This window comes from Zalophus californianus, chromosome 9 (assembly GCF_009762305.2).
Source record: "Zalophus californianus isolate mZalCal1 chromosome 9, mZalCal1.pri.v2, whole genome shotgun sequence".
Lineage (NCBI taxonomy): Eukaryota > Metazoa > Chordata > Mammalia > Carnivora > Otariidae > Zalophus > Zalophus californianus.
The window spans coordinates 112,208,080-112,234,679 of record NC_045603.1 but is presented as its reverse complement, the minus strand read 5'-3'; the positions used below and the strand labels follow the sequence as shown (position 1 = coordinate 112,234,679).

General features: G+C 42.7%; 1 protein-coding gene across 3 annotated transcripts in view; it reads left to right on the top strand.

Moving 5' to 3' along the window:
• Positions 1 to 643: 643 nt before the first annotated feature.
• SVIL (supervillin) overlaps positions 644 to 26,600 on the top strand; it is a 229,754-nt gene continuing 203,797 nt past the window's right edge. For 2 of the 3 annotated variants that reach the window (XM_027593384.2, XM_027593388.2), the window contains exon 1: positions 644 to 962. The gene's annotated coding sequence lies outside the window, so the exon portion shown is untranslated. Of the gene's footprint in view, positions 963 to 1,850; positions 1,996 to 26,600 lie in introns of those variants that run through there. The other variant, XM_027593385.2, reaches the window with a different exon arrangement.

Here is a 26,600-nt window from a genome sequence, read left to right as displayed (position 1 = left end):
GATTTAACAAGTATAAATGTATCTACTGCCTTGCAGATTACCAACTACTTTACAAGCTTTAACTGATCTGATGTTCTCAACCGCCTCAGCATCCCCTAGAAACGCACATTCTCGGGCCCTCGTTAGACTAAAAGAGTCAGAAAGGGGAGAAGGGGAGGGAGAGGGGGGAGGCAAAAACAAGCCGTGTTTTAACAAATCTCGGGTGACTGTGATTGGCTGAAGTGTCAAGTGTGAGAACCACTGAGATAGGGCACGGTCCCCTGTCCAGATGCGCCTTTGGGCGGGGGGAGGGGGCCGGGAGACTTCACAGTTGTGACGGGGCTGGCAAGGGCGGTCTCCTTGACAACTGGCCCAGAGCTCGACCGACTGCAACGTTCGCACGCGTTGGTGGGTTTTATCCCGCGAACTGCTCAAACTCAGAGCGGTCGCTCCGGGTCTCTAAAGGAAAGCGGCGCCCCACCGGCCCCCGGGCGGCACGGCCGGAGGCGAGCTATAGCGCGGTGAGCCCCGGCGCCGAGAGGCGTGTGCGCTTGCGCGCGTCCCCGGGCCGGGCCAGGGCGGGAGCGCGCCGAGGGGGTGGGTCGCGCCGCCCCGCCGGCCTGGCGCGCCGTCCGAGCCACTCAGAGCGCCCGGCGGCCGACACCCGGGGGCCCTACAAGTAATACCCGGCGCCCGCCTGCCGCGCCGGGACTCGCGCACCCGCACTCGGGAACCGAGGCTCCCGGTCGGCCCTGACCTGCCTCTCAACTTGCTCTGCTCCGGCTGCGGCGGCGAGTCTGCCGGGCCCTTCGCCGAGAGCCAGCTAGTGTGGGGACGGTGCCGCCGTCACCGAGGTCCCGCGCCAGTGTGCGCCTCCCCGCCCCGCGCCGCTGAGGAGCGACCGCCACCTTCGCTGCGGGGAACTTTGTGCGGGGGGGGGGGGCGCCCGGCAGGTGGGCGACCGCGGCAGGCGAGCAGAACGGGTGAGTGGGGCTGGGAAGTTGGGGTGTGAGTGTGCAGGCGCCCCGTGGTAGGACGCGGGCCCTCGCGTGTAGGTTTCCCCTGCCCCTCCTCTTAGTCGCCCTGCAAAGTTTCACTCAGGACCGGTTGGGGGGTGGCGAAGGGGATAGGCTCACCTGCTGCTAGTGTGTTTACTCTGGCGAAAGCGCGAGTCATTCGGACAGCCACTCCTCCAGGCCGGGTGAGTGACACGGCGGCCCCGGCCTCCAGCCCCAAGCCAGACCCAGGGCTCCACCGGCACCCAAGAGCCCCGGTGACCCGGGGCTGCGGATACGCCTGGAGCTCACCCCAAGCCGCTTCCTAGTCCTAGGACCCGGGGGAGGGTGTGTGTGTGACGGGCCACCGCCCTCCCCTCCGCCTCTTTAATTCGAGCAGGAGAAGGCTACTGAGATACAAGACACAAACTTTCTTTTTCCCTCAGTAAAACTGCTTTTCCAGTGTTTTAAAACTAGACGTGCAGACGCGATTCATGGTGGTTTCTTTGGGACATCCCTGGGGGCGGGGCTGCACCGGCTGGCCCGCAAGTGGGGGACTCCGGGCGCGCCCAGTGGCCCGGGGGCGCGAGGACAGCTCTGGTCCTCTTCCCCTGGGGTCTGGCCTCAGCACTGGCACGGCGGCCAGGATGGCCCCAGCGCGCTGGCCACTGCTCGGGAAGGGATGACCGTCGGTGGTAGGTGCGGGGGTCCTGCGCTCGGGTGGGCTCCAGGTTCCGACCCTGTGTCCTGCTCCTCGCTCAGTCCCGCGGGTGCTCCCGCTGGTGGCCCGGCAGAGGGCGCCAGCTCCCGATCGCTGCGCGGGCCGGCGGAGGGGAGGGGACTTGTTCGAGGCTCCAGGTAAGGAGCATAGTGAATCATCCCGAGGGGGGGACCCGATCTTCGCTCTGTGAAAGGAGGCAGGGAGTGGCCGTGGCGCTGTTGAGAAGCAGGGGCTGCCAAGCCGCTGTCCGCCGGGAAGCGGCGATTCTGCCACCCAGAGGTCTGGGGAAAGCTCAGGAAGGTAAGGAACGTCCCTCCGCGCGGTGGCCCCAGGGCAGGGAACGGCAGCGTAGACTAAGGCCGGCAGACACTAGGACACGCCGCTGCGCGCCGTTCTCGGGGGTCGGAGGTGGGGCCACTTTTACTCTGGCTCTGGGCGGTCCTGCCCGGGGCGGCGACGGGAACCTGGGAGCAGGCGGCCGATTGGCGGGCTGCTGCGATGGGGTGCTCCCGGCGGCCCGCGAGGTCCCGGAGCAGTAACAAAGGCGCGGCGCGGCCACTGCTCCCACCCACTTCCGTCCCCCGCGCGCCGTGGCGCGCGCCCGCCGCGAGGTGCGGGCCGGGGCAGGATTTCCCTCTGCGGAGTTTGGGGAAGTTAGCTCCGTGGCCCGTTACCCTGGGAGGAGGGGCGGGGAAGGGGGGCGACCCGGGGGGTGGGGTGCACGCGAGTGTTCAGAACTGCGACACTGCCCGTTTCCTCTCCCGACTGCACGGGTGAGTGGCGAGGGCTGCCGTGGCTCCCGCGCCCCTCCTCCGGTGCCAGGGTCGCGCCTCCGCAGGGCCCGCGCGGGTTTGAAGTCCCCGCGCGGCGCGCCCGGCCAGCCTGCCAGTCCACGCCCCTCCCTGCAGATTCGGGTGGCGTGCGGGCTCCCGGAAGGGAGTGGTTTAGGCCCCCGGGGACCGCCGGCAGCCGCCTGCACCCTGAGCCGAGCTCCAGAAGGGGGTAATTGCATTACTGTGAGCGAGCGGCAGGGAGGCTCCAGTCCAGGCCGCAGTCTGGGTCAGGTGCGGGGTTAAGCGCTTCTGGCGAAGGCATTACAGCTCTAGTGAAGTCTGACAGTTTATTGCACCAGGAAGTTCCTCGTGCAATAGGGGTTAAGAGGGCTCCTTGTTTTCCCGGAGGTTGTGGGAACTTAGGCAAACCCAGCCTGTGCACAAGTCTTGTCCCTGAAGTGGCCTGGGCAACATCTCCACCGCGCACCAGACGTTCGGGGCTCTGGACACGAGACGAGTAGGTGCTGCTGAAGAAAAACCCAGGGCACTCTGCTCCGATGTGAAACCATATCGCCCAGTAATCAATGGATAGAATTCACATGCTTTCTTGTCTGCCTCCACTCCCTTCTGTAGTTAGGAAAGGGCAGGAACTGGTTTTTATAAAGTGCCTAGTGGATGAGAGACTCTTCACACACACTTTGGAAGGATCTTCACCATTTTCCTCCTCCGAGGCGGTTATTTTTAATTTACAGATGAGTAAACTGAAGCTTAAAGAATCTGGCTTGCTCTAGAGTACTGTTTGCTCCTCCCAGTGTCTTTGGCAAAGGCTGATATTGAAGAGTTGTTTATTGATTGCTGATTAAAGAGTCAGGGTATGTGCTGTAAGCCCAGGTTGGGGTTTGGTGGTGGTAGGCATTAGGGTTAGGCGGACTTTCTACAACTTGCTGACTCTTGTTAGGGCCAGCACCAAAACTAAACCAACTCTTTAAGTTTAAGGTTTCTAACGCTTCTTCCAGAAATCCTTAGAATTTTCTGACAACTCCGAAGAGAGTGAGAAATAGCTCTCCTCTGCATTTTGTGGTGTCTCATGAGGCAGGTGGGCCTGAGGTGGAAGCTCCACATGGCATGAATCTGTTTGCCTTCCCTGTTGCAAGGAGCTGCAGTGCCTCCCCTGTTTAAGTGGTGTGACTTGGCCACTGTGCTGGATATGTGTGTAACATTAAGTCTGCCTTGGAAATATGGCCAACCTTAATTAACTGCCTCATGAGTTAAAACTCAAATGCCTTCTCAGCATCCAACAACATGATTTTATCTGTATACATTTATGCATCTCTGAGCTCAAGTTTGTAATAGGGGCTGCTGGTATTGTCTTGAATGTTCTTAAAATGCATTGCCTTTAAGAAAGATGTTGTTTTAAACTCTGGAATGACAGTCTGTGACTCAGAACGTCCCAGGGCAATGCCAGTTGGGGAGACAGCGAGGCATGATGATTAAGGGCAAGCATCTGAAATCACAATGGCAGGCTTGAAATGCCACCTCCACCATTTATAGCTCTGCAGTATTGGGCAAGTTGCTCAGCCCCTCTGAACTTTGTTTTCCTCTTCTAAGACAGGGATAATAATAGCACCTCCTGCTTTGAAGCTATGAGGGTTAAATTTGATAATCCATATAAAGTACTTAGTAGCACAGAGTCTAGCACATGGTAGCTATTCAACAAATGTTAAGTAATAACCATGATGTTTAAGAACAGATTCTTTCTCTCTTTCCTTGTCTCCTCCAAAGAGGTAAAATAGTTCATTGATATTTGCCTTGAACTTGCTATTCTTCTTAGTTAATACTGCCATGCAATGCAGTGAGTGATTCCTCTTTTGGAATCAGCGGTTGGGGGGTGGGGTTGGTAGTGATGGAAAACTCTGTCTAGTTGCCCAAGGAATTTACAAGGGGCTCCGGAACTGTAGGGCTTTCTTCCTAATTTTACCACTGTATAATTTTGTGGTCAGTCCTCTAGCCATTTATCTTTCCTTTAAATTTGAAGCCAGTATCCTAATGGCTAGGATGACAGGACTTAAAGAAAAAAACAAATGCAAAACCAGACACACTGGAGCAAAGGAAGCTATTCTCTTTGCTCATTCAGTCGCCCTTTATAACACTGAAGAAAAATATCCGCTTCTTTGAAACTTGTGCTGGCCCAGTCTTGGCAAGAGGGAACATTTCTCTGGAAAATAGGATATTTTTCTGGAGTCTGTTTAAAGGTGAGCCACCAGATTGGTGGGGAAGGGAGGAGGGTTTGAGATGCCATTTCAAAAATATTTGCGTAAATATGGTAAACGATGCATGATCTGAAAATGGCTGGACTATAACTTGGAAGCTGATACAAAGAAGTAAGGCCATGCTCAGGCTGAACAACTAGTGAACAACCAGTAGAGCTAGTTCCTATGTTATAAAGCCCAAAAGCTCTAAACTTAGCAAATACAAGTGGAGAAATCCTTTTTTATGACAGGTTGTTTTGGAAAGACCTCTTTAACATTGCTAGTGTGTAGCTGTGGATTTTTCTTGTGCGTTTATCTTTTAAACAATCGGTCATGAACAAAAGCACCAGAAACCCTATTATGTCATCAAACACCACCCTAACTGGGAAAGTTGTCATCAAGAAGTGCATGGGTCTGGAATACAGGGAGGGGTTGCCATTTAAAGCATCAGAGAGGTTTTACATTTGGGTATAAAATGCAGCTTTCTCCCACCCTGGAAAATGAGCTGCACGCGAAACCGTGTGACAGCATGCAAAGGGTTGGGAGCAAGGTTTCCGCTTTTGTGCATCTTACTCCATTTGTAGCCACTTGTTGGGTCCCTGCTGCAAAGAAAGAAGCAGCTGCAGGGCATGCGCCAGACCTGCCCTGGGCTGTCCTTTCTATTGTACAGAAGATGAACAGGCAGCGTGTTATTTTGGATCACATAGCAGCTTGTTCAAAAGCATCTTGCATTCCCCAGCTGTTTCACAACTTCTTTGCATATGGGAGAGAACTTACCAGCTGCTGGGGCAACTGTACTTACATTTGCTGCTTTTGTGCAGTAACCAAGGAAGGTAAAAATCCGGATGCCTTTGTTAAACTGTAGCCATTGTCAATAGTCTTGTTTCTGTTAGGTCAGTGTTATTCTAGATACAGGCTTTCAGGGGAGAACGTTTAAAAGGAAATGTCAGAATTAACATTTTTTTTGAAGAAATTTTTTCAGGGATAACCAGTATGTATAGTTTTTTTTATACTTAAAACCCACACAGCTTTTGTGTTTCATTGACTAACAAAGGGATGGGTCTAATATTAAAAATGTATTTGGAATTAGACATATGAATCAGGTTTAATTACATACATACTTCTTTTGCATGAAGTATATAAAAAAGACAATGTGTATTCAGACAGTGCTTTTTTTGTTTTCAGAATATTGGGTTATTTTGCGTTTGCCAGAGCCGGATGGTGTTTTGCCCACATCCCTTATCTTATCCATGACAAAACTTGAGTTTCCCACAAGTTGTTACTTATCCAAGATGATCTGGCTCTTTGGTTTAATTCAGCAAATCTTTTGTTGAGTGTTTACAATGTGGCAGGCCTGGAGAACCTATAAAGATGAAGAAGGGCTTGAGCCCAGCCCTGGCTGGATTCACAGTTCAGAAACAACAGACTAAACCCGTGCCCTATGTGGGCTGTGGTAGGAGACAGCACCTTTTGTGTAATCATGTTGGTGTTGTAATCATGGCAGCTCAGATAAGCCAGAGTACCAAGGTGATGCACCATTTAAAACCCAAGAAGGGGAATCTGTGTGCAGGAAGATGGACTGGGCATTCTGTGGTTTATCACATGTGGGGTGCATGTACTAGAGAGACAAGACCTTGTGTGTGTGGAGAGAGCCTCCCTGTGCCCTGACTCCTGCCTGGGACTCAGAAGCCTTCTGCCCTCCTCATCACTGTGCATGGAAGTGAATAAATACTCTTTAGGAGTAGCAGCATAAATCACAGCCCTTTATTAGGATCAGTCAGCTGCAATCCCTTTGTTCTATAAAAGGTTATAAAATAAGCCATATTCACTTGGACATGTATAAAACCCAGCCTGAAGCTCTTCTACCTCTTAGGGGCTCTTGCACTGGAAACCACTGCTGCTTCAGGTCCCTGGGCAACTCATAGTTGCTGAGTTAGACCTGTGGTTCTAAGCCCTTAATCCCCTCTGTGCTCCATCTACACGTCCACGTATCTCTTACTTGATCCCTTTTTCACAGCAGTACTCGAACTGTGCAGTGTTTCAGCTTTCAGTTGGTTTTACTGCCATTTACGCTGAGATTTTTCAAGAGCTCTGTTTGGTTCTCAGGGCTGATGGCCAGGCGGCTCTGTATTGTACAAGAGGAAACTGAGGCTCAGCCGTCGAGGGCCTTGCCTGGGCTGGGATTGGAATGGAAAAATCTCCCAACTCACAGCTCCGAGCTCTCACTGGCTGAGTCTTGGAAGGATGAACTTGTACCAAGCTAGAGGCAGAGCCGCCCCCTTCCTGAGGCTTCATTGTGTGTGTCCCCACTGACATGGTCCTCATTGGGCTATTCACTGGGTTCTTTCCCTGGGGCGACTCTCTTCCTCATTACATTTTGCTGCATGTTATAATTGTTCTTATATTGCAGTTTTCAGTCTTGGCTCTCAAGTGCAGTTGCCAGCTTTCTGACACACGCATCCCTCTTCCCTGTCACACGGGCACGCACGTACCCACATGCACGCGTACACAACCACACAGAGAGGCCCGACGTGGCTGTTGGACCCATTATCTGTCTTCAACCAGCCCCGCTCCTTTCAGAAGATGACTCTGTCCAAGTGGTTACTCCTGTTTGATGGTGTGGAGTGCTAAACCCTGCCCAGTGGATTCCAGATACATCCACTGGGATGGGTGGATGCCGTTTTAACCTGTCTGGTCTTTTCCACCAGGGGACTGTTGGACGATGAGCCAGCAGCCCTTGGTCACGGGGACCATGTTGCCCCTTCGGCACTGGGCTCCGGAGAGGTTAGAAACAACTCTCTCCCCGGAGGAGGAAGAAGCTGCTGAGCTGTGGAGGGTGTCTCCTTTGGTCAGGACTTTTCTAGCATTTCTTGTGCAGCCACAGGGCTGCTCCCCACGCAGATCCTAGTAGCTCTTCCTCCGGCCCCCAGACTTTGGCAGCTTTCTTCTCATTCTGGGACCCTGTGTCTCCTCTTTGACATGCTACCCCTCCTGCTCCCTTCGTTGCGGCTGCCCAGCCACCTCCCGGCAGCCCTCGGTTTCAAGTGTCTTAGGGACAGTTTGCCTTGGATACCCTTATCTCCATCTGTCATTGGTATTTAATTGCTTTCTCCCACCATCCAGCCTGCTCAACACGGGGTAGGCTATCCTTTCTGATGACTGCTGTCAGCTTCTCCTGCTGATCAGACCGCCCTGTTTTGGCCCCTCCTCTGCACGCTGCCTCTTTGTGTCTGCCCTGCCCCCGGCTTCCAGTGCGGGTTTTTGTGTCTTTGTCTCTCTCAGGGCTGCCCTGCCTTTTCTTGCTGTCTTCTGTTCTTTTTCTTTTTCCCTCCCCCTCTCAATTTTTTATTTAGATAAAATTGACATACAACACTACCTTAGTTTCAGGCATATGGCATAATGATTCAGTATTTGGATAGATTAAAGGATGACCACAGTAAGTCTAGTCAACATCCATCACCGCATGTAGCTGCAGAATTGTTTTTCCTCGTGATGAGAACTTTTAGGATTTACTCTCTAAGCAATGTTCGAAGTTACAGTTCTTCCTTCCCTTTTTTGACAGTGCTTCTTGAGAGGTAGATTCTTTCTTCCTCGTTTGCTCTTTACCATTTGCAGACTCTTCTTTCTGCCTCTGTCGTGAGCCAGTCCCGTTTGGCTGTCACCTGTGTCAGGTATAATAATCACATTAAATATACTCGACTGCAGATTTTATTCAGAGGAAACTTTGCCTTAAAAAAAAAAATGGTTTGGGGCCCCTGGGTGGCTCAGTCGTTAAGCATCTGCCTTTGGCTCAGATCATGATCCCAGGGGTCCTGGGATCGAGCCCCACATCGGGCTCCCTGCTCGGCAGGAAGCCTTCTCCCTCTCTCACACCCCCTGCTTGTGTTCCCTCTCTCTCTCTGTCTCTCTCTGTCAGATAAACAAATAAAATCTTAAAAAAAAAATGGTTCTTTGGAACTGAAACTTGGAAACACCAGTTTTGAAACTGGTCAAGTCAGGGTATTTCAAAGGCTAGAATTTTGGGGAAAACGGTTTGAAATTTATTTTGGCTTTTCTTTCACATGGCAGGACCTTGAAAGTAACTGAAACATGGGCTTGTTTTTGGGTAACCTTTCCCTTGCAAATGGAAATTGTTCCTATACAGAGCAGAATTAATGTTTACTTTTTTTTTTTCCAAATTATATTTCTGAAAGATCTTGGAAGGTATTTTGTGCTTTGTGGCCAGTGTGGCTTGTGCGTAAGTCATGGGTGTATTAAGACTGTGCTGGGCCTCTTGTTCTAGAGGTTCCTCAGGGGTATTGCCAAGCAGTGATTCTATGTCCATGAAAAGATACTGGAGAGTAAGTCTGAGGAGATCCTGGATTTAGGAACCTTTAGTTTTCTCTATAAAGCTATGAATGAGGAGGGGTATCCTCAGAGTGAGGAAAGGAGCGGGTTGGCTGTTGGGAGGTGGTGGGAAAGGATGTTCTTGCCCTGCCTTGAGCCAGAGCTTCAGGGATAACATCCGTGGCTGGTGCAGCCTTTGCTTGGCAGTGTTTGCCATGAGCTCTGGAGTCCTCCCACCGGGTACTTGCTCACTGCGTTTTCTCTGAAATTGTGTGTGTGTGTGTGTGTGTGTGTGTGTGTGTGTGTGTGTGTATGCTAACGACTTCATTAACATTTCTTCTTGCTCTCCTTTTTTAAAATTCTGAAAAAAGTGAAAGGATGCTTACCTGTGCCAAAATGGAGTTTGGTTCTAGAACTCCCCAATTAGAAAGGAGCACAGTGATGGAAATCTAATCTAGGGGAGTTAGATATGGGAATCTGTTTATGGCACTGGGATAGGAGTTTGTGTTAGTACAGACTGTAGTTCACTCAGACCGAGGGATGCTGATTTAGTTGGAATCCACATGTGGTCAGCAGGTTCAGTTAACCTAGACAGGTTAGCCATCTATAACAACATCTATAACAACATTCCATCAAAACTGGAATTACATAGTAATAAACAATGAAAGTAACCCAGCAACCTGTTCATTCATTCACTTGTTTGTCCTGCAAACATTTGTTAACCTCATAGTGGTGTGTGTGTGTGTGTGTGTGTGTGTGTGTGTGCGTGCACATGCCCATGTGTGTGTGCATGCAAGCTTATGCGTGTATGTGCACATGCTCAGTACTGAGAATATAGTGTGAACACTGCCCTCACAGGGCTTACAATCTGGAAATGCATTGTCAGCGCAAAAGCATAGGAAAGTGTCAGAGGTGTTGTGATGGATGCATGTTCCAGGCTTAACGGAGACACAGAAGATGCAGTGGTGGGGGTGGGGCTCCTGCTGATAGGAGGGTTGTGGATTGGGTACACCATGTGCCAGGCCCTGCGCTGAGGGCTTGACATGCCGTACCTCTCGTCATCGGCACAGTCTTATATGTTGAAACCCTGGGGGTTAAGTACCTCAAATGAGGTAAGATAGTAAGTAGTAATATCTGGGTTTGAACTCAGATCCAAAGTCATAAACCTTAGGCAATAAATGAGAGGACGTATCTTCCTGGGTTTACTTTTCCCCCTCCATCCATCTCCATCACTGCTGTGAAGGAAGAAGGAAGGCTAGAGAGCTGTTTTGTTAAAGGAGGATGTGCAGGGGGGTCTAGACTACTCCACTGACATACAAAGGATATACTATAGGGATCCAGTTTAGACAGTTACTCTGAGTCTGTAATTATGCAGTTGCTTAGAGTATCCTTTATATTCAGTGTTTTGCCAACTGTATTTCTAAAGAGGCTTTCTTTTCCTTCTGCCAAGCTTTGCAGAAACTGGTTGCCAGGCTTGTCACCCAGGAGGGACTGTACCCCATGGCTCTCCACTTCTTCTTGGTGCTGGGCATTGCAGCCAACAGCCTCTGGTTTCTGCCTTGCTGTTCTCAGCTGTGTTTGGGTGAGGAAAGTGGTTCTATTTCAGGCCTGTTGAAGGAAAGAGTAATTTCCTCATGAAGCAGAAGCATATCAGTGCACACCGACAGGCTCTCAGGAGTCTCGTCTTCACATCCGGCAGGATGTAGGCTACCTGGCTTTATCTCCCCTTTTCTGCCTTTTAAGGATGACAAGTCTGTGTTTCTGACAAAACTCAGGTGTGATTGTAAGAATACCGGCTGGGCAGGTGGAGGTAATCTACCACTCTTTAAGAAAAGGAAGCTCAAAGGGGAAGTTGGATACTGCCTTCTTCTAGAGAGAGTCTCTGAGGACAATGGGCAGCCTTCTTTAGAGTGATTCACTCTGGGGCTCAAGAAGAAATGTTAACAAGCACACTCTGCTTTAGGGCTATGTCTATATGTCCTGTTTCAGGTGTAGCTCTTGATAGCAGTGCAAGTAGAAAGATAGAACTCTGTCCTTAAACTGTGTACCAGAATGAGGAAATTTCATGCCTGAATATTTGGAAGTAAACATGCTTTAAAAAAAAAAAAGACTGCAATTTTTAGTCCATTGGATTTTAAGTCCAAAAGCTCTAAGAATAAGGTTAAGAACTTACATTCCTGGAAAAATTGATAGACCACGAGCTCAAGTACAGAGACAACTTACTTCAAACAATGTTAGACTATTTCCACCCTGTTCCTAAAAATGAATTTGATATAAGATAGGATTTATATATTTTTTTCATTCTGACCCCAGAATTATCCAATTATCTATTGAAAAACAGTCATCATCATCATATACTTCTGACATTGAGTTTCCAGGAAAAAGAAAAACATATGCTTGACAAGAAAGTTATATGGTAGAAAAATGTTTTGGTTGATTATTTATGTAAACCCAACATATGTGTGTGTTTGTGTTTTTTAAAAAAAACTTCCTCATCACTTTATTTAAAAAACTAAAAGTTTTCATTGCGTGGCATTTTTTGCTGCACTTGGTTCTCAGAGTGTTGGAAGAAAACACAAGCTCGTTATAGCAGGCAGTGAAAGTGCTGTGTTGTTGTTTTTTCCCTGAACAAATTAGTTCCATCTCTAGCGTCTAGGCTTCTTAACACACACACACACACACACACACACACACACACACACACACACACACACACACACACACACACACACACACACCTTAGAGGAAATTGCAAACTTATTATGGAAAACCCACTTTCATTCTGAACACAGATACTGATTGGTTCTAGGTTCAAATAGTAGCATCTTATCTCATTTTAGAACTAGTAACATTGATAAACCCACTCCTATTTCCTACCTGCATAACTGTGGTCTCCAATACACCTGTTCTTCTCAATCACTTCCCATTTCAGCTAGAAGTTGGCTTTCAAAAGTTCAGTGCTATGTTTACATTATCATCACCCACACCTTTTTCTCCTCCAAGCTTTTTATCCTCTTTGATTGCCAAGTTCACAGGGATTCCTGATTGTTACCTAAGAATGGCTTTTCTGTTTCATCTTGTATTTTCCAAATGGTTTCCCCATTGTTATCAATTCTTGGGACAACTGGGGAGAGTTAATGAGCTGTGGGAGAGTTGCCTCCACTGTGGTTGGGCTTACCAAGTTAGTGATCATTGCCAAGTGTGGTAAACCTGAGGACACCTGCCTGTGATTTAATGTTTTAGTTTCAGTATGGACAGGAAAGTGGAGACAGTTAAAAGATGAAAAGATTACATAGTATGACAGAATTTTTCCCTCTCAAGATGTTTTTCTCTAGGATTTTTATGATTCTGATTATTATTCCCTGAAGTATCATTCATAGTCTGGTAGGACATACAGCTCTTACTAAGAGAAAAGCCTTCTTAACAGTGAGTACTTGGACATTTCAGTTAAAATACTACGAAAAAGACTCATTGTGAATAATCGTCATTTAATGGAAGAGGTGCTTATTCAAGTTTATAAATATTTCTGAGCACTGTTATGGGCAGGACACTGTGCTAGACACTTTCACATAACTAATGTCATGTAATCACAACCAGCACGTGAGGTAAGTAGTGTTATTTGCATTTTGTGGAAGAGTTTTGAGATTCATGGAGGTACAATGACTGGGCAAAATCATTTATGTAGTGGGTGACAGGATTGAGATTTAAATATGGATCTTCCAACTCTAAGGTCACACTTACTTTCCAGTGCACTGAGCCGATAACTCCATGGTAGTTAATCACAATGAAGGTCACCTGTATAACAGAGGATTCCAGAAGAGCAGCTTGATGCTAATGTAGTAAAATTTTAAGAATTAAGAATTAATTTAAGAATTAACTACAATTTAGGGCTGGAGTTTTTAGTGCCCTCAGTCCATGTGGGGCTTGGAGGATCTATTCAAACATTTGCCTGCTTTTTGCCTAAGACATTGATTATTCCAGATTTGTGGCCAGCTCATTGGAAAACACTGATTGTGGTTGTTGTTTTAATGTGTGCATCTTCCAAAGGCCACAGCCACTGTTTGTTTCTTTCTAGCTTTATTAAGTATAACGTTGCCACTCTTTTCTTAACTTTCTAGTAAGGTTTTTTTTTTTTTTTTTTTTTGCAGGGGGAAGTTTGGGTCAGTGTTAAGCCAAAATTTCTTAACTCCTAGGGCTTCATGATATAGTCTTGGATAAGTTACTCAGACTTTTTCTTGTTGCTACATTTCTTTATTACTTGCAGAGAAAACTTTTAAGTAGTAATTTGGGAAATTTTTGAGTTTTAAAAACTCATGGTTGCTCACACCATATTGAGTGCATACGTCTAAAAAGGAGAAAAAACTAGTTGCTCAATGTTTAACAGCTATACCCCCTCCAATTACCTCGATCATTGAAAATAATACTTTGCACTTATGTACGTTTTATGGTTTCACACGCATCTCCTTTTAATTCTTTTTACACTCGTAAGATGAACAGAGCTTGCCTTCTTATCTTTCTGGTATATATGAGAAAATTAAGGCTCACAAAGAAAAATGTTCTACTCAAGATGATAAAGGAAACAGATAGCAGGGTCTGGCTTGAAAGCCAGGTCTTCTGACTTCTGTCCCTGTTTTTACCACTCTTGATTTCAGTCAGTAACAAGTGATAGAGATTTTCCAATGGGATTTAAAAAATTAGATTAGTCATATTTGCTTTCTGATATATTTGCCATAATTTGAAGCTTTGTTATAAAGGTGTCCAACTCAACCTTTCTCTGTTAATCTATTCTGAGATGTAAGGCAATAGCCGTTGGAAGAATGTAAATTACCAATATAAATAAAACTCTTCACTGAGGGTTAGAAGGAAAAGTATTAGCTAGTTGAATGGTGTCTCAGAATTTTCAGTGATCAGAATAGAGATACTGGCATGCTTTGCTGTTGAAGATATTCCCTTCCCTATCCTTTCTGGGATAGGCCTAACACAGAACACCTGCTCAATAACACATGCTTTTCCTACCTTTTCCACCACACTGACTAATCAGTATGAACACTCCTGATGCAAACCTAAGCTTTCCAGCACATCTGCTTGAGTAATCCCAGAAAGGATAGGGAAGGGAAATTTTTGAGTTTTAAAAACTCGTGGTTGCTCACACCATATTGAGTACATATGTCTAAAAAGGAGAAAAAACTAGTTGCTCAATGTCTAACAGCTATACCCCCTCCAATTACCTCGATCATTGAAAATAATACTTTGCACTTATGTACGTTTTCTGGTTTCACACGCATCTCCTTTTAATTCTTTTTACACTCTGTAAGATGAACAGAGCTTGCCTTCTTATCTTGTATATATGAGAAAATTAAGGCTCACAAAGAAAAATGTTCTACTCAAGATGATAAAGGAAACAGATAGCAGGGTCTATTTATCCCATTCTTTATTCTCTTTGCATGTTTGCTGCCTTCTCTTGGATTATTTGAATATTTTTCATGTTTCCATTTCCTCTCCTTAAATGGGTTACCAAACTATATCTCTCCATTTTGTTATTCTAATGGTTGCTTTAGGGTTTACAGTCTACATCTTTAACTTACCACAGTCTACCCTTAATGATGTTAAACCCCTTCACATGTAGGAACCTTACAATAGTATGCTTCCATCTTGGCTGTATATTACCGTTGTCATGCATTTTACTTCTACATATTGTAATTAACTCCACATAAATTGCTATTATTTTTGTTTTAGAAGTCACTTCTGTTTTAAAGATATTTAAATAATGAAAAAAATGTTAAGTAATTGCTATTTCCAGTGCTCTTCACACCTTTGTTATCCATATTTCTATGGGATGTCTTTTTTTTTCTGCTCAAAATGGCTTCCTTTAACATTTCTTTTTATGCAGGAATGCTGCTGCTGAGCTCTTTTCGCTTTTATATATCTGATAAAAATCCTTATTTGCCTTTATTTTTTGAGAGATAGTTTTGCTGGGTATAGAATTCTAGATTGGCAGTGTTCTTTTTTTCAATTCTTTAAAGATGTTGCTTCACTGTCCTGACATTTGCACTGTTTTTGACATAAAATCTGCTGTTATCCTTATCTTCATTCCTCTTTGATGCGTTCTTTTTCTCCAGTTGCTTTTAAGATTTCTTTTTCATTGCTGGTTTTGAGCAATTTGATTATGCTGTGTCTTGGTGTATTTTTCTTCATGTTTCTTGTGCCTGGGGTTAGTCAAGCTCCTTGTTTTTTTGAGTTTATGTTTTTATTAGGTTTGGAATATTTTTAGTAATTTTTCTTCAAATATTATTTTCTGTCCCCTCTCTACCCCGTAAGGCTCCAACTACATATACATTAAGTTGCTTGAGCTGTCTCCACAGCTAATTTCATGTTCTGGGTGGTTTTTTTTAAAATTCTTTTCTTATATTTTATTTTTTATTTTGGATGTTTCTGTTGCTATGTCTTCAAGTTCACTAATTTTTTTGTATGTGATATCCGTCTGTCATTAATTCCATCTAGTGTTGTTCCTCTCACACGTTGTAGATTTCATTTCTACAAGGATTTGTGTTTTTATATATCCATGTCTCTACTTAAAATTGTGAATACCAATCCTTGTCTGCTAATTCTAATATCTGTCTTAATCCTGGGTCAGTTTCAATTGATGGACATTTCTCCTCATTAGGGGTTGAATTTTCCTGCATCTTTGCATGCCTGGAAATTTTTGATTGAATGCTAGATATTGTTATCTTCTTGGGTGCTGGATATTTTTGTATTAATACAAATGTTCTTGAGTTTTGTTTTGGGACATAGCTAAATTAGACAGAGACAGTTGATTCTTTTATGTCTTGCTTTATAATTCTTGTTACGTGGGACTGAAACAATGCTCAGTCTAGGGCTAATTATTCCCCATTACAGAGGCAAGATCTTCCTGAGTACCAAATGCCTCTGAATTATGAGGTTTTCTAGTCTGTTTGGTGGAAACAGGTACTGTTCTTGGCCCTTTGTGAGCACCAGTCATTGTTACCTCTAATCCTTTCTGGTATTTTTTCCCCTAGCCACAGGTAGTTTGCTCACACGTGCACTGAATCAATACTCAGCTGAGTACTCAGGGGTGACTCTGAGGATTCTGAAGTTCTCTCTGTGTACAGCTCCCTTCTGTCCTCCAAACTCTTTGTCTTCCAAGACTCTCAGCTCTGTATACTCAACTCAGAAAGTCATTGGGCCCTTCCTCTGTCCTCCTCTCCTATGTCTTGCAAAAGGAAATCTCTTAAGACAATAAGGTGAGACAATCATAGGTTTGCCTCATTTACTTTCTGATGTCCTATCTCCTGAAAACCATTGTTTCACATGTTTTTTCTTCTTTCTTTCTTTTATTGTTTCAGGCAAAACACAAATCTGTTTCCTATTACTGCATCTTGGCCAAACCTGGAATTTTTAATAAAATTCCGATTCTATTCAGTAGGTTTCAGCTGGGGCCTGAGAGTCTGTGTTTTTAAGAAATTTTCTAATGATATTGATGCTTCTGGGAAAAGACTACTTGAGTAGTCAGAGTCTCTAACTATTCAACAGAAATATAATGTGAGCCACATATCTAATTTTAAATTTTCTGGTAGTCACATTGAAAAAATTAAAAGAAACTAGGGGAAGTTAATTTCAGTAATATATTTTCTTTAACCCTTTCAACCCCAAATGCTATCATTTCAACATGTAATCAATATAAAAATATTTATGAGACTTTTTTATTGCACTAAGTCTTAAAATTTGGTGGGTATATTAGAGTTATAGCAGATTTAAATTCAGACACTACATTTTCATCTGAAATACTTGGTCTGTATTTAGATTTCATAAAATTCATAGTTGAAAAAGTAGATTTGTGTAACAAAGTCCCAAACATACTTAAGTCTTCCAATAACTGCATCAAGTGCCAAAAACCATTTTCCTTTAATATTTGCCATTTTAATTGACAAAACTAGTTAATGTTTTTTAGAAAAATTGATATCATTTTTTGAAACAAAGGCTTATCAGTTCTAAAGCTGTGTCTGTTTAAGTTATATAAATATATTAACTCTTATGCCAGCTCAAAATTGTTAACATTAAATTCAAAGGGATATAATAAAAATTAAAAATGAACTCTAAATTTAAAAAACTCCATAAAGTGTTCTTTAAGTTTTTCTTGTGGATTTTGAAGACAATTTATATAATGCTTTTGATTTCAATTAGATCTTCTGCATGTTGATGCAAGTTAGAAAATGCATAAAACATTATTTTTGATTTATGAAAAGTATCAGTTTTGATTTACATTTTCATACTTGTTTGGCAAGGTCATAAATAAGATTTTTCTTTTATTGGAGCTTCCAATTTAGCTTGTAGATATGCAGTGTCATATCTCTGAGAAAACAAAAATCACACTGCTTTTTTTTTGTCTTTATTGAGTATTTGGCAAGATTTTTTTGTTAAAAGAAAATCTCGAACTGGAGTTAACTACAGGGTAAATCTTAGTAAAACTTTTCCAGTCCAATCAAAGATCTGCTTGCAGAGAACACATGATTATTGCATTAATTATTTTCCATTTCTTTCAGCAATTCTATAAACTGATGGTAATTCATAACATTTATATGTATATACTAAACAATTTTACCAGTGATACCCATGACAGTTTTCATAGGCTGTGCTTTAGAAAACCAGCTACAAATTTATATCAAACAGTAAAATGAAGCACTAAGAGAAAAATACCAGTCTCCTATTTTAAAAGGTTAGTAAGTCTGGATTTTTGACCCAACTTAGCTGGAGCACTATTATGATAGAAGCTTTATGTTTTCATATCTAGTGAAAATTCTTCTTTGAGAGATGGAAAAGATTCAAAAGTATCTATGCCATGAGTTCAGTTTTTTTCAGCTATGAATTGGCAACATTGTTTATAAGTTGGAAGTCTTTTAAGACAAAAATGCACCCAAAGTACTAATTTGGCAATGTCTCTTACATTGCACGACTCATCTACAGCTACAGAAATCTTCTTGTGATTTAAAAAATTTTTTAATTTATTTATCTTTGATGTTATTAGAAAGATCTTGTATTCTATGGGCAATTATTTAGTTGCTTAATTTAAAATCTTTCATTTTTTGTGCAGCATTTTTTTTATCTTTTCCTCATAATTTTCTAACAGAATTTCCATAACTGAATACATTTTTTTAACTATCTCTCCATATATGTGTGTGTGTGTGTGTTTTGTTGTTATTGTTCAAGAATCTGAGGTGTTTTATAGCTGGCCAAAGTTATAAGCTCAGATTTTGTTAAAAATCATTAAAAATTTTTTTATTGGTCATTTAATTCTGATTTCAGGAGACTAATTTCACTGATCCCTTTTTGACTGTTGAAAGGAAATTTTATATCACATTCCCTGTGTCTTTGCTGAAATTGTCCTTTAATAATCTGCTTAATTATCTGCTAAATTGACTGCTTTATCATCTTTGTTTGATGCAATAAACAGCTTTTTCATTTTTCTCTGTCACAGCAAATTGCAATTGGTATTGATCATGACATTTTTTATTTCTTCCAGTCCCTTTTTTCCCTTACTGTTCTAATTATAGTGCTAGCTTTTGTATCTCCACTTGATTTTATATCAACGGTAAGACTTTGTTTTAAATTTGAAAATTTGATCATATTTACTTTATAAGCTAGAAAGATAAATTATATATTTAATTAAAACACATATTTTGATTTACTTACCAATTAGGAGTTACATAATTATCACTGTAACTTGTGCTGTCTGTATAAAATATTCACATAGACACATTACAGTGTATATGAGTGTGTAGAAAAAAAATCATTTAAATTGATTCATCAATCATCTTCTTAACACCACATAGATCAGCGATATGCTTATGTGTAGACTCACACATGGCAATAGACCAATACCATCTTAGGCAATAGAGCACTTAAAGTGAAATGTAATCCTATTAAAGCAGTACATTTGTGCTTAATGCAGAAACGTTTTATACCACTTCAACTTTTTAAAATGAAATTAATTAAAATGTTCAGTTCCTCAGTTGCTCTTGCCCCATTTTAAACAGACTGTACTGGGCAGGGCAGGCCAGAGGCTGATTTGCATTTAAATCTAGGGACCTTGTATCAACACCTACGTGGGCTCTCACCTTTCTTGCCCTGCGGCTGCTTCCTCCTTGTCTGGCCCCAAGCACCAGGAATTTTAGGAGTGTAGCCAAGGAAGTCTTGGATAATTAGTGGTCTCTAAAGGATTTGATGACCATGCCTCAAGGGTTGGACAACCTCCCACCATGTGAGGCCATTAGCACAAGTCTCAGAGTAGGAATTGTGATCTCAGGGACGGTCTGTGGGTTGTATTATTGGGACAGGGCCAAGGTGAGGTGTGTAGGTCAGCTGCAATTGCTCTTCCTCTTCCCATGGGCTACTAACCTATGACCTCTAGAGCAATCTGACCTGGAAGTAGTTGGATGGAAATGCTGTCAGCAGGGGTAGCATTCCCATGGTTCTGGAAGAAACAGGTTGCATTTTCTCACCATTAGTTGAGAGTTTGGGGGAAGCTTCCCCTTAGCTAGGTCGGCTAAGAATGTTTTTACAACTCCATCCCTGTTAGTAATCACAGGCTATGAAAGTACACCTGAAAAACGTGAAGAAAATGAGATGCTTGATTTGTGAATTAAAAGAAAATGACATATGACATTTTAAGAGTCAGAAACCACCTCATGAACCAGGATGTTGTTTTCAGAGCAGGTATACCCAATTCTGTTGGAGCCACCTTGCCAGGACCACTTGGCTAAATGCTGCATTTCTCCTTTTTTTTTTTTTCAGTTTATATCCTGAACATCTCAGTTTGGAAGTAGGTTGCTCTGTTTCCTATTTCAGTACTATCTTCACATAAATTAGGTTTCCCCAGGCATTTTCTTTTATCCCTGACCCTCCTCAGCTTGCTTTTATCTCCCACGCACATGCTGTGTGCTTTGTACGGTGCTGTACGCTCAGATAGAGCTTAATCAACAGGAACTTGTTACTTATAAGTGATAACACATAAAGTATGCTTAGTACCACCAAATCATGTGCTGGAATCACAAAAAAGTTGAGAAAAAAGTTTATTTTTTTTCCTTTCTATTTTCTATTGTTTCTACTCCCCTACCCCCATGTTAGAGATGAGGAGACAGATTCATAGTGAATGAGACTCATCATATACTTCAGCTCACATCATGATGTTTGTAGAGAAAATAATAAAATCTAGCTCCAAAGTCTTCAGCTTTTTGAGGTTTAAGTATTGTTGCATTGATGTAATTACATTGTTTTGAAGTGTGTCCCCTGAGGTCACTCAGGATAGAGATGTTATTAGCTTTGCGCTGATTTCTTCCTTAGGCACCTCACTGGTCAGCCTTGTGGAGAGGCAGCAAGCACCCTGTGCTGGCTGGCCCTAGTCCCATTCTGACACCATCTAGTCAAGTAGCCCTGGGCAAGTCACATGCCACTTACCCAGTCTTATTTATTCATCTTTACAAGGTAGGAATTTGATTATGATACTGTTTCCTAGACTGTTCCACTGAACACCAGTGGCCTTTGATCCTCCTCCAGTGGTATTCAGACAAGTTGGAGTAATGTGTTCTCTAGATTACTTCCATGTTGGGTATTCAAAGCTCATCAGCACATTCGGGGCTGTGGTCCTGGAGTAAAGAAGACAATTTAGGCTTATTTAACCTCACATTTTCTAAAGCCTTTGATCCTGGAATCTCTCTCCCTTTTTTTGGAGGAATACTCTTAAATATATTGGAGTATCCTGTAGTATGTAGGTTGGGAAACACTGGACTAAATCAGGGTTCAGCAAACTACAGCCTGAAGGCTGAGGTGGCTTGCCACCTGTTTGGGTAAATAAAGTTTTACTGGGACAGTCACACCCATCCATTTACAGATTGTTTACATTACAATGGCAGAGTTATGTAGCTGCCAGAGACCGCTATGGCCCACAATGCCTAAAATATTTGCCATCGGTTATTTGCAGAAAAAAGTCTGCCAACTCTGGCACTTCTAAATATCACAGTGATGGATGAACATGGCTGAAAAAAATCGGGTGGTAGAGAAGCACTGATAATGAAAAAAAAAAGTCTTATTTTCCAGAGGCAAGACATTTTTAATGGTTCCTGTTAATTCTATTAGTGGTTATTACTTCTGCAACTCTAATAACATATTTTCTCAGCTGTTTTGATGTATCTGCTTTGGGTTTTATCTGTTGACTCTCTGCTATGATAGATGAAGCACACACACACACACACACAGACACACAGAAGCATGTGTAACTTAGTTTTATCACTGTATGAACTCTATTCGTTACTATTGCAATTGTAATATTCATAAGTCTCTATATTTTGTTCCACCTGCTTACCACCTTTTATCTTAAATTTTGTGAGATTTGGGTATAAGTACTCCTACTCTTCTGTCTGCCTCTTTTTTTTCCACTTGTCCTTCTTTCAACTTTCTCAGCTATGTCTTTACTTTTAAGAGTTGAAGTTGATAACATTTGCCTTTTCTAACTGGCACAATTTGCTTTGCTTTGTCCATAGGTTGAGTCTCAAGGTTACAAGCCAATGAGTGTGTTCATGTAAATACTGTCTGTGGCAGAGCCAAGTAGTGTGCTGTAATTGTAACTTCCCTCCCCGTAATTCCAATATCACAACTGTAGCATCACTCAAAGGAGGACATTTCTAATGTTGATTTCAAACGGGTTCCTCTGTTAAGTTTCACCAAGTGCTCAGAATCATGGCACATTTGGATCATGTCTTATATTTTGTTGTTGGCAGTTGTTCTTGAGTTTTTATTGATCTGACTTTTTTTCCTCCCCTCTGAGGGAAGACCCATGTCTCCTTTACTGTATCTCTAATAATCTCTAGGTTTCAACTCATTTGTCTGTTCCTTGAAATAAATGCAGTCGTCTTGAAGATATCCTTTCTGGAGCCCACTCATTGATTTTCTCATTGCTTCCTAGATCTTCTCCTGCTCATTTTCCTGGAATTCTAGGCTTTGTCCTATCATTCTTGTATGCTACATTTCCCCTTTCTTATTTTTTTACTCTCATTTTGGTGGAATATAATCTCACATGACTTCCTTGGATTGAAGTAAATTTTCTGAGTCTTGTATGGTTGAAAATGTTCTTCACTATGATTGGTATGGATTTATAGGTTTGAAATATTTTTTTTCTCTAAATATCAAAAATTTTGCCCTATAGTTGCTGATGTGATAAGTCACATGCTGGTCTCATTTTTTTTTAAAACATCTTTTTGACTGATTCTTTTTTCCTTTTTGGAAGCTCCTAGCATTTCTCTCTTTTTCTTCATTCCTTAATATTCTGCAATTTCATAGTCAAGTGTCTGGGTATGAGTCTTTTCTCATTTATTGTATTTCATAGTCAGTGGGTGTATCAGGTTCTATGCAGGAGACAAAAATCAAACAGGAATTTGGGCAGGGGAAGTGTAAAGAACTATCAGCTAGCAGTTAGGGATTAACTACTAAGGGGCTAGCGGGGGATTAGCTACTAAGGGGAAAAGAGGGCCAGTAAAGAATACAGGAATGGCAGACATAGGGAGCAGCTGCTTCCTCTAGGTCTGATGTAGGATCAGATTTGGAAGTGACTGCCCCTCGCCTATCCCCAAAGCTGAGAGTCATCTCTTGGAGAGGGCATGCCTTATGGTCGGTCCACGGGTACCAGAGCAGGTGGGTGAGGTGCTGCATGCAGGCCTGAGTGGGATACTGCCTGCTGATGTGGCAGTGCAACTCTCTAGGAAGCCTTCCCCCCACCCCACCCCACCCCCGCCACCAGGGTGCCCACCAGCCTTGCTGGGTGCCTGCCTACAAGTTCTCACTTGGGAACACTCACAGGCATGCTGCTGTCACACCTTGTGGGAAGCTGCCTGCAGGGAGCCTGCCAGACTCTCTGGGATCCACGTTCAAGGTGCTCAGGCCGAGACTCATTGGTGTGTATCTCCTGGCAAGAGCACACCTCACAGAGAAGCCCCTTCCTCCTGCCAGATGTCAGCTGGCAAAGGAGAAACCTTTCCCACGTCCAGCTCCGGGATCATCAAGGAGGGAAATGGGGTGGATGGGTGGCTGAGAGGCAATGCAGTGACAACCAGCACAATCTTGAAGTCTAAACACATGTCTCTCTTCTGCTCTGGCAAGTGTTCTTATATTATTTCTTTGATAATTGCTTCTTTTCCTTCCTTTCCTCACTTTTCTATGGTCTTTAGAACTTCTATTAGTCAGATGTTAGGCTTCCTAGATTAATCCTCTGTCTTTTTATCTTCTCTTTCATTTTTCATCTCTTTGTCCTTTTGCTCTGTGTTCCGAGAGATTTCCATAATTTTAACTTCTAACTCTCTTATTGATGTTTTTACTTAGCAACCATATTTTTAAATACTGGTAGCTCTTTTTTGTTTGTTTGTTTGTTTTCAGATTGTGTATTTTTCTAGGCATTCTGCATTCTGTTCTTTTCTGGTTGCATGTTCTTATGGTTACATTCATCCTCTCAAAATGTGTGCAAATCTTTTGTTTCCTGATGACTGATTTCCTCTTTTCATGAATGCAAGTTTATACATTTGAAAAAGTTGGGTCAGATTACCTGGGTTCAAATCACAGCCCTGATAATATAGTAGCTATGTGACCATTTTAAGCCTGAACTTCTGCAGCTATAAGGTGGGAATGATGATAGTACCTATCTCAAGCATTATGAGAGTAAGTGAGATAATACATGGAAAGTATTTAGCATGGTGGCTTTGGCTATTATTATTTATAAATATGCCACGTTATTCTAAACTGGCTATAACCTATTTAATTATTATTTTAAAATCACTTATAATCTGTAAACTACTCTTCCTTTGATTCTTTTTTAATAAAAGATTTTATTTATTTACTTTAGAGTGAGAGAGAGAGCATGCAAGTGTGAGTTGGAGGAGGGGCAGAGGGAGAGGGAGAGAGAGAATAAAGCAGACTCCCCGCTGAGTGTGGAGCCTGATGAAGGGGCTCAACTAGAGACCCTGAGATTGTGACCTGAGCTGAAATCAAGAGTTGGCCACTTATTGGACTGGGCCACCCAGGCGCCCCACTTTCTTTGATTCTTTAATACAACTGCTATTACTGCTACTACTACCATAGATATCTTCAAGCAGACAGACATAGTAATTAGCAGAAATCAATTTAGGGCAAAATAATGACATGATGGTTTTGAAGACATTTAAAATTCCCTTTCCTTGGAATTTTTTCCAACTTTTTATATTTTGAAAATGTTTAAGCCTACAGAAAAATGGGAAGAACAATTCAGTGAATCTTATTCCTCCTTTTCATTCACCCAGACTGATCATCATTACATACAGTTTTTCCCATGTAGAGCCATTTGAACATAAGTTGCAGATACCATGAAATTTATCCCCAAATAAATACTTAAGGCATTTCCTAAGAATAAAGACAGTCTCCTCTTAACCATAATGCCAGCATCACCCTGCAGAAAATTGACATTTATTCAACAATATTATCTAGTGTACAGTTCCTTTACACATTTTTTTCAGTTGTCCAAAAATGTCTTTTTATGCCCTCCCTGCCCAGTTAGTGTTCATGCATTTCTTTTGATTATGCTTCTTCAGTCTCTGCTGGTCAAGAATAGAGCTTTTGCCACGTTCTGTTTTTCAGGAAACTGTCCTTTCTTTCCGGACTCTGGACTAGTAGTCATGACCTGTGTCCCACGTTCTGCGTTTGTCTCCTTGTTTCCTAATTATTAGATTCAGGTTGAACACCTTTGTCCAGAAGTGATGTTGTGCACTTATTTAATTGCTTCAAGAAGCAGGTATAATTCGGTTATCCCTCCTTGGGTAACCCCAAGTTTGGTCAATTAGGTGAAAATCTTAAGATCTCTCTATTTTTAAAGGGACAGTATAATTTCCAGATTCACGTTGTGCTTTCATTGCCACAAATTTGGGACCCAGAATTTCTTCTGGAACCTGGTTCCTTTTTGTGGGAATGGTACTTAGAAATCAAGATCTGGGTACCACGTGTGCTCTTTGCTGATGTGGTGTCCTCGTTTCTAGACCTTTTCTGTAGATAGGTCTAGGACATAAATGTAAGAAAAAAGGTATTAATTCATACTGATACTCGCCCATTCAAATCCACCATCACTGGGCCATTCCTCACATTTCCCTAATTCTGCATTTATATCTCCCTTTTCCCATGTTGAAAACCTGGGTTGCCAAGAGGAAGTGTATGTTTAGGCATTTGCTTTATGCTACCTGCAGACACATAAAAGAGCATCTGAATTTCAACATCAGTGCTGCCACCACCAGCCAGGACTAGCAAGTAAGAGTAACCATTTCTTGTAGTTTTTTATAATCACTAGAAGACACGCCACTCAAAGTATATAATGAAAGCATTCTGCTACAAAGTTACTTGAATTTATTTTCTCTGTCCTTTCTTAGAATTTCAAGCTGTTACATATTATTCTTATTAAGCAAATATGGGACTATTCTCTTTTGCTTCTATATTATTCTGTTTATAAATGCTTCAGATGTTTCCAGAATAAATCATTGTTTAAGGTCCTGAGTAAGTTGGGATAACTAACATGTTTACCCATTCTCTCAAGTGAGGCATCTCTTTATTGATTGTTATCACTGAAACAGTTTCTAGAAGTGGAGAGAAAGCAATGGGTATACAATTAATAAAGTTAATTAATTTTGAGTTCTTCAAATTTCTGTGTATATTAATCAGCCAACAAATACAGCCTGAGACACAGAGTAGATCATAGGCAAATTGTATTCTTTAAAGTTTGGTGTGATGAATTGCTGTGTTTTTTATTCCTATTTTAAAATTGGAGTGGAGTCGATTCCAAAAGATATATTCTTAAAAGATTTATTTATTTTAGAGAGAGAGAGAGAGCACACATGAGTGGTGGGGAGGGGCAGAGGGAGAGAAGCTCAAGCTGACTCCTGGCTGATCAGGGAGCCCAATGAGGACTCAATCCCAGGACCTGAGATCATGACCTGGGCCAAAATCAAGAGTTGGATGCTTAACTGACTGAGCCACCCAGACAAGCCCCAAAAGATATTTTGAATCCTAATATGTAATAAGAATTATATCTAAGAACTAACCACACAGTAAGAGTCAAGAAAACATGCTTTTATAATAGAATAAAAGTAGCATGCGGATCCCTACTTAACCTCTTGAATATGATAATGATGGGAGGGTCTTGGTCTGAAATGGAACCAAAGCTGTCACTTCTGCAAAGAGAAAAGCCACACAGCACCTACTAGGTCAGATTTAGAAGGCTACATGTTTGAGTATAAGAATTTGTTCTTTCTCAGGGCACCTGGGTGGCTCAGTTGGTTAAGCATCTGCCTTTGGCTCAGGTCATAATCCCGGGGTCCTGGGATCGAGCCCCGCATAGGGCTCCCTGCTTGGCGGGAAGCCTTCTTCTCCCTCTCCCACTCCCCCTGCTTGTGTTCCCTCTCTCGCTGTGTCTCTCTCTGTCAAATAAAAAAAAAAAAAAAAGAATTCTTTCTCAACTAGCTTTGTGATCAAGCAATTTGGA